Source organism: Nomascus leucogenys, chromosome X, assembly GCF_006542625.1.
Source record: "Nomascus leucogenys isolate Asia chromosome X, Asia_NLE_v1, whole genome shotgun sequence".
Classification (NCBI taxonomy): domain Eukaryota; kingdom Metazoa; phylum Chordata; class Mammalia; order Primates; family Hylobatidae; genus Nomascus; species Nomascus leucogenys.
Genome location: NC_044406.1, coordinates 23,177,640 through 23,190,495, shown reverse-complemented (window position 1 = coordinate 23,190,495; position 12,856 = coordinate 23,177,640). Strand labels below are relative to the sequence as shown.

The following is a 12,856-nucleotide window of genomic DNA, read 5'->3' as shown; positions in this document are numbered from 1 at the left end:
GCTGGAGTGCAATGGTGAGATCTTGGCTCACCGCAACCTCCGCCTCCTGGGTTCAAGCAATTCTCCTGCCTCAGCCTCCCAAGTAGCTTGGATTACAGGCGCATGCCACCACATCCAGGTAATTTTTGTATTTTTAGTAGAGACAAGGTTTCACCATGTTGGCCAGGCTGGTTTCGAACTCCTGACCTCAGGTGATCTGCCTGCCTTGGCCTCTCAAAGTGCTGGGATTACAGGCGTGAGCCACCGTACCCGGCCTCCTTAGTGTCATTTGACATGGCCTCTCATCTGGCATTTTAGTAGACTAGGTGTTTAAAATGATTGCTTTTGGAGATAATTGAAAGTTTTTACATAGCCAGCTTCCTGGGACACATACACAAATAGGGTTTCTTACTCTTGATACAAACAAAATAGAGATCCTTTTTTTCTATTTGAGAGTCAAATAGTTTTGGGGTCAAAATCCATGTACGAATAAAGTGTCTCATCAACTCTCCTTCATCACAGTGGTTCTGAACTTTCTTTTGTTCTAAACTTTTAAAAGCCCTGATGCTAAACCCCAGGACAATTAGATCAGAATCTTTAGGGAGGAGGAATCAGCCCTCAGTGTTTTTGAAAGCTCCTAAGGTGATTCTAATGCACAACCAAGGTTGAGAACCTTCCAGAGTAAAGCAAAGAGGATAAGCGTCTTTATTAAGAGATTAACTTAGACTTCCTGCTATGGTTTGAATGTGTCCCCCAAAGTTTATGTGTTAGAAACTTAATCCCCAATGCAACAGTGTCTAATAATAGGTGATTAGGTCATGAGGGCTCTGACCTCATGAGTGGATTAAAGTCATTAACACAGGAGAGGCTTAGTTACCACAAGGGTGGATTTGTTATAAAAGCAAGTTCAACTCCCTCTTGCTTTCTTGCTCTTGCCTTCTCTTGCCCTTCTGCTTTCTGCCATGGGATGATGGAGCACAAAGGCCCTCACCAGATGCTGGCACCATGCTCTTGGACTTGCCGGCTTCCAGAACTATGAAACAAATACATTTCTGTTCATTATAAATTACCCACTCTGTGGTAGTCTGTTATAGCAGCATAAAACAGACTAAGACAACCCTAAAGTGTTAGACACTCTTTCGTCAAGAATAGGGTATTTGTATACTCGTGGGCTTTTGGAAAGATCATTTCTCACCATCACCACCTGTTATTCACAGATTTACACATTGCCCACAGAGAAGAAAACCTGGTGAGGCCACTTCTGTTTGTATTGCAGAGGAAGAACCCATCTGATGCCACTTTTAGGAAGATTTATTAGAGGATGTGGAGACATTATCTTCAATGTGTGTTTTGTGATGACATCCTGCACTGGCACTTACTGAATGAGTCAAATATGATATTTATAGGGACTTAATAAAAGCTTTTATCTAGCTAGGTTGTATTATTAAATGTCAAACAAACTAAATGAAAAGCTTTCAACATGAAGGCTATCCAAAGAGAGCAGAATGAGCAGAGCATAAAAAATGTTGAGATACCAAGGCATCATGCATTGAGTGGGGGCTTTGAGGTCCCGCAGTCCTAAATGTGAAACTCAGTTCTGCCACTGACCAGCTCTGTGACCTTGAGCAAATTATTTAATGTCTCTAAGCCCCAATTCTTATCTGCAAACTAGACATAATGCCTGTTTCTGATACAGAGAAGGATGTCATAAATTACTAAGTACTAAAATTGTAGACAATGTTAGCAATTGTCTGCAATTGAATGACTGTTAGCCATATTTCCAGAATATCTGGAGATGAGATACGAGGCCCAGCTCATGCTAAGGAAGATGTGATAGGAAAAATAAGGGCCTCCCAAAGATGTCTACATTGTAATTTCCAGAACCTGTGAATATGTTATCTTATATGGCAAAAGAGACTTTATAGATGTGATTAAGTTAAAGGTCTTGAGATGGGACAGATTATCCTGGATTATCCAAAGGAACTCAATGTAATTACAAGAGTCTTTTGAAGTGAAAGAGGAAGGCAGGAGACTTAGAGAATACGTGACCAGTGAAGTAGAGGCTGGAGTGATGCAATTGCTGTCTTTGAAGATAGAAGAAAGCAGGCCAGGAGTCAAGGAATGCATGCAGCTTCTAGAAGCTAAAAAAAAAAAAAAAAAGGCAATGAAACAATTTCCCCTAGAGCCTCCAGAAGAAATGCAGTCCTGCAGGTACATTGATTTTAGCCCACTGAGACCCATTTCAGACTTCTGACCCTGGTCCAGAACTTTAAGATAATATCTTTGTGTTGTTTTAAGTCACCACATTTCTGGTACGTTGTTACAGCAGCCGTAGAAAACACACAGACGCACAGAAGATTAAACCGAGTCTCTCTTTGAGCATTCAAAGACTCTGAGTGCAGATTTTGCAAGACAAAGAATCACTTTGGAGACCATGTCATTCAAAATCTATTAGTATAAAGTCTGATGATTGTAATAATAGTTTACTTGAGAATGAATGTATCCCTCCTGGCGTCAGACAGTCCTGATGACTCACTTGTCAATCAAGCTCATTTGTATCATATGCAGAAGGCCCCCCGGCACAATCCTCAGGACCCTGCAGTACTCGCTGTAGTGCTGGGAAACTGCCTGGTAGGACAGCAAGGAGGAAATCTGGTTATGGTACACCAATAATCAAGAAAGACCACTCTTTAGGAGTATACAAAGAAATGTACATATGGTCACCCATGCTGGAGGATAATTTGATAACAGTGTCAAAAAAACATGTATCAAAAGTTTTAAAAACATAAATACTCTGACTCAGCAATTCTACTTTAAGAAAATTCATCCTAGAAGGAAAAAAACTGGATTAATATGCACATCATTCACCTGCTTAAAAAAATCCTTTCCTGGTTCCTATAATTGCTTATAGAATAACACTTGGGGAGACTGAAGGGAGACAGCAGTACATCCACTTATGTTAGCTAATTAAGACTGGCAGGTGTTCATACGGGGCGTAGCTTGGTGTAGACTTGAACCTGGTTAGATTATTAACCTTGAAGGTCTCTGAGCCACCTTTGCTACATTTGCTCTTTTTCATTAAAATGACTGAAACAGTGATTGTGACTAAGAGTTTCAATGTTAAGTCAGTGCCTGGCCTTGGACATTTATCATAAACTATCATCCAATTTTGTGGGTTAAATAAATTACAATTTTATATATGTGTGCAATTGAGCCCTTAAGTGTTGAAAATTACCTATAGTCTTACTCATCCACTGACGTTCAGATAATATATTTGGCATGCAAAAGTTGTGAATCCAAATTATGCTCAAATATAAGTGAGGAATATATATCCATTTTTTCTGATGTATTATATGTTTCAGTTGCATGTCTGGACTCAAACCCCATAAAGAAGGGACCAAAATTTACACGGCACTCTTGAGTATGATGGCGGCTGTATTTGGAGTTTTGATTAAACTGCACTACATGTGTGATTATTACTTGTAAACAGATGATTAGATATTAATTAGACAATAAGTGATTGTAAAGCACTTAGAAAATAAAAGTGTTTATAAATACCACCAAGTAATAGCAACAATCCTTCTTTACTGACTACACAGCTGCTAATGTCAATAAGAATGATTTATTCCAGCTAAGGGCAACTTTAATTTGTGCAGAAAACCCTGCCATCATATTTGTTTTGCTAGAGCAAAACAAAATATAACATATATACAACTGATTTTATCAGCATTTAAATAACACATCTTGTTTTGATTTTAAAAATATCTCTTTTAAGACCTTCTTAAACACAGGTGCAATGACTGGCGTCCTTGAGTGCTAAGAATATTGGAGCTGGGCCTGGCGCAGTGGCTCACGCCTGTAATCCCAGCGTTTTGGGAGGCCGAGGTTGGGGGATCACTTGAGGTCAGGAGTTTGAGACCCATCTCTACTAAAAATGCAAAAATTAGCCGGGTGTGGTGGCGCATGCCTGTAATCCCAGCTACTCGGGAGGCTGAGGCAGAAGAACTGCTTGAACCGGAAGGCAGAGGTTGCAGTGAGCCGAGATTGTGCCACTGCACTCCAGCCTGGGAGACAGAGCAAGACTCTGTCTCAAAAAAAAAAAAAAAAAAAAAAAAGGAAAAAGAAAAAGAAAAAAAAGAATATTCGAGCTCCTTACTGTTCATCTCCCCAACAAATTGCAAATATATATTTCTTTTAAATGTAAGAGGTAAAATGACATTTTGTTAGCTGTATTTTCATGTATGCAATAGGTTTGTCATGTTGGGTCTGTGCAGTTTCTCCCTAGCTCCTCAAAACTGCACTTACATTCAAATTTTGGTCACATTGATGAGTGAAGGTCAATTCTTTTTTGGTTATTATAGAAGTTAGAAAAAGAAGAAAATCAATTTTAATAATAAAACAAAGCACTTTTTTTTTTTTTTTTTGAGATGGAGTCTTGCTCTGTTGCCCAGGCTGGAGTGCAGTGGTGCGATCTCGGCTCACTGCAAGCTCCGCCTCCCGGGTTCACGCCATTCTCCTGCCTCAGCCTCCCGAGTAGCTGGGACTACAGGCGCCCGCCACCATGCCCGGCTAATTTTTTGTATTTTTTAGTAGAAACGGGGTTTCACCGTGTTAGCCAGGATGGTCTCAATCTCCTGACCTCGTGATTCACCCGCCTCGGCCTCCCAAAGTGCTGGGATTACAGGCGTGAGCCACCGCGCCCGGCCTAAAACAAAGCACTTTCATTCTATCTTCTTGATTACTGCTCCCACCCCGACCCCCTGCAAAAATAGATTTTGAAGCCCTATTTTCATGTCTCACCATTATTTTTTTTCGCCTAATAGGCCTTTTTTTTTTTTTTTTTTTTTTTTTGAGATGGAGTTTCACTCTTATTGCCCAGGCTGGAGTGCAATGACGCAATCTTAGCTCACTGCAGCCTCCGCCTCCTGGGTTCAAGCAAATCTCCTGCCTCAGTGTCCCTAGTAGCTGGGATTACAGGCGCCTGCCACCATGTCTGGCTAATTTTTTTTTTGTATTTTTAGTAGAGACAGGGTTTTGCCATGTTGCCCAGCCTTGTCTGGAACTCCTGGCCTCAGGTGATCCACCTGCCTTGGCCTCCCCCAGTGGCCTTTATAGGTCATAGACCTGTATCAGCCGTGCTCTTGACACACTGGTGAGCCTGGAAATGCAGCTGTGTTTTGTTTTGTTTTTGACACAGGGTCTCACTCTGTCACCCAGGCTGGAATGCAATAGCACAATCTTGGCTCGCTGCAACCCTCTGCCTCCCAGGTTCAAGCGATTCTCCTGCTCCAGCCTCCTGAGTAGCTGGGATTACAGATGTCCGCCACCACGCCTGGCTAATTTTTGTATTTTTAGTAGAGACAGGATTTCACCATGTTGACCAGGCTGGTTTTGAACTCCTGACCTCAGGTGATCCGCCCACCTCGGCCTCCCAAATTGTTGGGATTACAGGCGTGAGCCACTGCACTCGGCCGCAACTGTGTTTATTTTTCTTGTCATTAGTAAATTCAAGCATCTAAAATGAGTCCAAATTCACGGTTGCACAAATATGAAATGAACTGAATGAATAAAAGTAAAGAGTGCTTCATGTACATGAATTCAATAGAAAAGGGGTTAAGGGGTTATATTAGATGATGAGATCTGCATGAGTTAGCTCAGCAGGCTTGTTAATAAAGCAAATCTAACTACTGTGTATCACACAATGAGGCAGTGTAGTTTGGTGGAAAAGAGTGTTGAACTTTGATTCAAGAGACCTGGATTCAAGTGATACTTCTACCACTTACTATGTGACCATGGTCAAATCACTTAACTGCTCTGAATTTGTTCATTCATTTGAAATTTTTCAGTATAAAAACATGTCAGTCTCATAGTGTTATTATAAGTCAATGTGTAAAAGCACCAAGGGAGGGATGAAACGCTTTCTACTGAAAAATATTTTTACTACTATAATTTTCCTGGAATGGGTGGAAAGGATTTATGTATGGATTTCATTACTTAGTATGGTAGAGTCTTTTCCTGTACTATTAGGCCCAGACCTTAAGCCACATGTGGACAACTGGGGAAGCGGCTCAAAACAGAGACATAAAAGTAGCAAAATTCCATAGGAGGTAATAATGCTTTCTGGGAAATCTGAAATTCTTCTGTCATCTTTACCCCGTGTTTTCCATCTCCCTTCCTCCCTTCCTTCTTCATGATACATTTCCTTTTTTTTTTTTTTTTTTTTTTTTTGAGACAGGGTCTTACTCTGTCACCCAGGTTGGAGTGCACTGGCGCAATCTCGGCTCACTGCAACCTCTGTCTACCAGATTCAGGCAATCCTGCCTCAGCCCCCAGAGCAGCTGGGACTACAGGTACATGCCACCACACCTGGCTCATGTTTTTGTATTTTTAGTATAGACCAGGTTTTGCCATGTTACCCAGTCTGGTCTCAAACTCCTGGGCTCCAGCTATCCACCTGCCTCAGCCTCCCAAAGTGCTAGGATTACAGGTGTGAGTCATGCCACCTGGCCATAAATTTCTTGTTTGGCAAATCTGGGGAAGTGAGAAGAAAATGAATAAAAAGGAAACGTGGGCTGGGCGCGGTGGCTCACACCTGCAATCCCAGCACTTTGGGAGGCCGAGGCAGGTGGATCACAAGGTCAGGAGTTCGAGACCAGCCTGGTCAATATGGTGAAACCCCGTCTCTCCTAAAAATACAAAAAAATTAGCTGGGAGTCGTGGCGCATGCCTGTAATCCCAGCTACTCGGGAGGCTGAGGCAGGAGAATTGCTTGAACCTGGGTGGCAGAGGTTGCAGTGAGCCAAGATTGCACCACACCGCACTCCAGCCTGGGTAACAGAGTGAGACTCCATCTCAAAAAAAAAAAAATAAAGAAAAAAGAAAAGAAACGTGGAAGAAATAGTAGAGTCAGGCCTGGGCATGGTGGCTCATGCCTATAATCCCAGCACTTTGGGAGGCTGAGGCGGGCAGATCATTTGAGGGCAAGAGTTTGAGACCAGCCTGGCCAAGATGGTGAAACCCCGTCTCTACTAAAAATACAAAAAAATTGGCTGGACATGGTGGTGTGTGCCTGCAATCCCAGCTACTCGGGAGGCTGAGGCAGGAGAATCACTTGAACCTAGGAGGCAGAAGTTGCAGTGAGCCAAGATGATCACACCACTACACTCCAGCCTGGGTGACAGAGTGAGGCTCTGTCTCAAAAAAAAAAAAAAAAAAAAAAAAAAAAAAAGAATTTGATGGTGGGCACCTTAATGGTATCTTGAGACCTTCTGAGATGCCCCAGAAGCCGGCTCTGCAAGAAAGATTCAAGTTCAAGTAGTTTATCTGGGAGATGATCCGATCCCAGGAAATACTCACAGGAGCATGGGTAAGTGAAACAAGGAAAGGAAGGCAACTGATAAAGGGTGCCCTGTGGCAAGTGGAACTTAATCCCACTGGGGGACACTGGGAGTTAGAGTAGAACATGCAGTTCAGAGTTATTTCACTTGAGGGCTGAGGGAACTAGGGTATTTATACACTGACTTCTATCAATCATCGGTTGAGAGCTCTTAGGGATATGGGCTGTTAATTTTCTGGCCCTTTAGTTCTGACTTAGTGGTGGTGTTGGGAGGGCAGGGCTTTCCAATGGCCAGATAAGGCCCTCAGGCAGAGAGATGCAGGTGCTGGCAGTTGACAGTGGGTCAGGTGTTGACGTCATAGTCATTATGGTAAGTCCTGAGGGGATTTCGGCAGGGTTCGGACAGCGTCTGCTCCAAAGAGATTATTTTATTAGGTTGGTGCAAAAGTAATTGCGGTTTTGTTATTATTTTCAATGGCAAAAACTGCATTTACTTTTGCACCAACCTAATAGTTCTTCTTTGCAGATCTTTGAAAATAATGTTTTGTTTTGTTTTGTTTTAAGATGGAGTCTCCTCTGTCGTTCAGGCTGGAGTGCAGTGGTGCAATGTCAGCTCACTGACACCTCCTCCTCCTCCTGGGTTCAAGCGATTCTCCTGCCTCAGCCTCCCGAGTAGCTGGGATGACAGGCATGCGCCACCACGCCCAGCTAATTTTCTGTATTTTTAATAGAGACTGGGTTTCATCATGTTGGCCAGGCTGGTCTTGAACTCCTGACCTCAAGTGATCTGCCCGCCTCAGCCTTCCAAAGTGCTGGGATTACAGGCATGAGCCACCGTGCCTGGCCGAAAACAATGTTTTCAACAATTTGATGATGTTGATGTGAGGACTGCTTGTAGGAAGGTAGATGTCATTTGTAGGTGTGTTCCAAGCTGAAGTTAAGGTCTCTATGGCTTGGCTTCCTCATCTGCAAAGTGGGGCAACTACACCTATCTGATTGGGTGTTGTCGGGGCTACAGGTAGGCTATGATAAGCATTAGATTGGTGCAAAAATAATTGTGGTTTTTGTCATTACATTTTTTTTTTTTTTTTGAGATGGAGTTTCGCTTTTGTTGCCCAGGCTGGAGTGCAATGGTGTGGTCTCTGCTCATTGCAACCTCCGCCTCCTGGGTTCAAGCGATTCTCCTGCCTCAGCCTCCCTAGTAGCTGGGATTACAGGCGCCCACCAACACGCTTGGTTAATTTTTGTATTTCTAGTAGAGACGGGGTTTTGCTATGTTGGCCAGGCTGGTCTTGAACTCCTGACCTCAGGTGATCCACCCGCCTCGGCCTCCCAAAATATTGAGATTACAGGTGTGAGCCACCACGCATGGCCTGTCATTACTTTTAATGGTAAAAACTGCAATTACTTTTGCACCAACCTAATACCATAGTGCTAAAGACATAAGAGGTGCTTGATAAACAGTAGAAACAATCATGATAGTCCTTGTTAGGGACAGCACTGATCGGACAAGTTCTCACAGAAGGCATGCCCTTCTTGTAGAGGTCACGGGACTCAGAAGCCCTGTCCCTAAACATTCTCTGGGACTTTTCTGAACAGCCTGCCTCCAACACGTTTCCTCTACCTCTGCTAACTGAAGATAGGACTTTAGGACTTTGCTCCAGCTTTGTTCCTCAGTTTCAGCTTTCTTGTTTCCTCTCACTGAGGTCTGTGCATCTTTCTATTTGCTCATGAGCTAACCAAGCCTGTCTCACCCCAACCCTAATACCCAGCTCTTGATGCCTTTGGGGACAGTAATGTTCATTGTTTTTTTCTAATTATAAGACTAACATTGGGTTGGTGCGGTGCCTCATGCCTGTAATCTCAGCACTTTGGGAGGCCGAGGCAGGCAGATCGCTTGAGCTCAGGAGTTCAAGACCAGCCTGGGCAACATGGTGAAACACCGTCTCTACAAAAAATTAGCCAGGGGTGCTTGCATGTCCTGTAGTCCCAGCTACCCGGAAGGCTGAGGTGCGAGGATCACCTGAGCCTGGGAGGTCGAGGCTGCTGTGATCACGTGACTGTACTCCAGTCTGGGCAACAGAGTGAGACCCTGTCTCAAAAAAAAAAAGAATAATATATGCTCATTTTTGAATATATATATATATATATATATATTATTTTTTTTTTTTTTTTTTTGAGACGGCATCTTGCTCTGTTGCCCAGGCTGGAGTGCAATGGCGTGATCTTGGCTCACTGCAAACTCCGCCTCCCAGGTTCAAGCGATTCTCCTGCCTCAGCCTCCCGAGTAGCTGGGACTACAGGTGCCTGCCACCACGTCCAGCTAATTTTTATATTTTTAATAGAGACGGGGTTTCACCGTGTTGGCCAGGATGGTTTCCATCTCTTGACCTCATGATCTGCCCGCCTCGGCCTCCCAAAGTGCTGGGATTACAGGCATGAGCCACCGCACCCAGCCTTGAATATTTGTTATAGGCAGAAAAAATTTTTTTAAAGTAAAACAAAAATCTTCCATAACCCCACAGTTTAAAGATTTCACTTTTAGCATCTTGATATATTTCCTTCCAGTGCTTTTTTCTGTGCATGTACATATCACATAATTGGGCTCATGTTTTTGGAATCACATTTTGCAGCCTGCTTTTCTAACATATAATGCTAACATGTGCCCATAACATGAGAATTTCTTCAAAAACATGACTCTTAGTGAGTGTACAATACTATATTATATGGACTTATTTTTATTTTAACCATTCCTACTATTGCTGTAAGTTGTATCTTTTTTGCCTTTTATAAATAATTCTGCATTAAGCATCTTTGTACATAATTATTTGTGTGCTTCTCTATTTCTTTTGGGATAAATTACCAAGTGGAATCCCTAGGTCAAAGGGTATGAATATTCTAAAGGCTGTTAGCATATACTGACAAATATCCTCTATGGAATTTCTAATGAAGTTAACACATGCATAGATTTTGTGAAATCATTACCATAATCAAGATACATAACGATTCTTGGCCGGCCACAGTGGCTCACACCTATAATCCTAGCACTTTGGGAGGCCGAGGCAGGTGAATCACTTGAGGCCAGAAGTTCCAGACCAGCCTGGGCAACACAGTGAAACCCTGTCTCTACCAAAAATATAGAAAGATTAGACAGAAGTGGTGGCATACACCTGTGGTCCCAGATACTTGGGAGGCTCGGGTGGGAGGATCGCTTGAGCCTGGGAGACAGAGGTTGCAGTGAGCTGAGATTGCACTGCACTGCACCACTGCCGGCAACAGAGTAAGATCCTGTCTCAAAAAAAAAAAGCTACATAATAATTCCATTACCCCAATAAACTCTCTTCTGCTATCCCTTCATAGTCATCCCCTTCATAACCCTTATGGAATATTTAGCTCTGTAGTGTGGAATTAACTGATCACTCTTAGCTAATTGTCTTGAGAGCATTACAATGCCCCCAAGTTAAAATAACTCATTCAAGTATTATCAAGAAGTTTCTGAGTCAGGTTGCAGCAGCTGCCAGGACTGGTCTCCGAAGTGGGTGGATCTGATAAGGACTCCTCTCAGAGTGGTGCCTGAAAGAGTCTATTTCTGCCATTAAGACTGCAAGACATGCTGAGATTCAATCACAGGACTGTGGGGAGAGGAGCGGGAAGAAGCCAGGACTAGGCTGGAGCAGGATTAGTGGGAACGGAATTAGTTATAGAGCTGACCCTCAGGGCAGTTAGACAGAAGTCTCAATTTCAAAGTTCAAGGACTTGGGATGAGTAAGTGTCAGGTGTGACTTGGACTTAGCACAAAGTAGCACTGAAAGCTAAGGATTTGATGTGGGTAACACAATGAAGATATCCTAGGCAGAGGCAGTATCTTGGTTCAGTGGGACAGGGGAGGATTAGGAGGAGAAGAAGGTGAGGAAGGGAGACAGAAAATATTGGGAGTCTACAGGAATGGTCTAGGCTCTTGGACAAGAGTTCACAAGGACCCAGCTAGACATCAGAACTCTTTGAAATGAGCAGGTGAACAGGTGAACCTCTCATTCTGGAGAGAGAATTAGGTGACCAATTAGGAACCAAGGGGTGGCTCAGTGGCCGAGAATACAGTGGGGTTTAGGTGCTTTCCAATGTGAACAGTGACTCTGAGACAGTGGTTTGTAAACTTTAGCATGGGTCAGAATGCCTCCCAAACCAGGAGGTTTTGATTCAGTAGGTCTGGAGTGAGAAGCCAGAATTTCTGATTCAGTAGGTCTGGGGTGGGGATCAAGAATTTCTGACAAGTGACCAGGGCTGCTGCTGCTACTTCTTGGAGAAGTACACTTTGAGAACCACTGCTCTAAGGCAAAAATACATACATTGAGATTAGAATAACCACGTCATTTGCACGTCACCCAGTACATGTAGGAAAAGGGCTCCTAAATGTAACACAGGGCTTGGCTCTTCCAGGTGATGAGCTGGTAGAGCTAAACCTGCTGCTGGAAGTGTTTTGTGCTTCCAGGAGGGCAAATAGGGTAGGAAGCAACTGGCCCCTTTTAGATGACCCAAGCATCACTGGAATTCTCACATCACTGGAGTTCTGTCGTGTATAGGTCATAATACTCTTAAGTGATGTTATTTTGACTTAAAGGGCCAGCATCTAAAACTGTCAAACTGTAATTCTCTGCTAGAGAATCCATTTTCTTCTTGTTTTAGGGCTAGCCCTCTTTGCTTATTGAGGAGTAATAAAAATAATATCCCCTTATGTTAGCATAGCACGTTCTAATTCAAAAAGTGCAATGACATGATATCTCATTTGATCTCCTTTCTGTGATGGAGGCAAGCCCGGTATTTTTATTCCATCCTTTGGGCTACTGATTCTCAAAGTATAGTTCCCACACCTGCAGCATTAACAACACCCAGAAACTCTCTAGAAAAGCAAATTCTGACCCCACCCCAGACTTACTGAATCAGGTCCGGGGTCTGGCAGGGGGCCAATAATTCGCATTTCTAACAAGTTCCCTGGTGATGCTGATGTCGGTGCTGCTGGTCCCAGACCACACTTGAATGAAAACCACTGCTATAGATAAAAATGAAAGATGTAGAAGCCCAGGGACTTGTCCTAAGAGGACTCCTGCCTAGATCCTTTTCTTACTACACCTGCTGCATCCCTGGTCCCTACGCGCCCGCCCCCACCACCCCGCCATTCGAAAAAAAAAAAAAAAAAACCAAAAACCTTCAAATCCCAGCTGCATTATTTTAGAATTTTGTGAATGTGAATACCTGTAAAATGAGGATAACAATAGGATCTACCTCTTTGGGTTCTTACAAAGATTAAACAAGAACTAGGTAAAGTACTTAGCACCGTGCTTTTGCTTAATAAATGCCAGCGATCATCATGATTTTTTATTAATATTAGAAATGACAATTCACAATGAATACCTTGGTAAGTTCTTTGGATGTGTGTCTTCAGAACGCTCCTCTTAAAATGTGAACGTCCCTAGATAATGTAGACATTAAAGCACCTGATCGTTAACATTCCATCTCTGATTGCCATGAGCATTTGGCTGAGGG

At 43.1% G+C, this 12,856-nt stretch overlaps 1 protein-coding gene across 1 annotated transcript in view; it reads left to right on the top strand.

Annotated features, from left to right (window-relative positions):
- PCYT1B (phosphate cytidylyltransferase 1, choline, beta) overlaps nucleotides 1–12,856 on the top strand; it is a 115,476-nt gene that overhangs the window by 12,154 nt on the left and 90,466 nt on the right. The gene's annotated exons all lie outside the window — the stretch shown is intronic.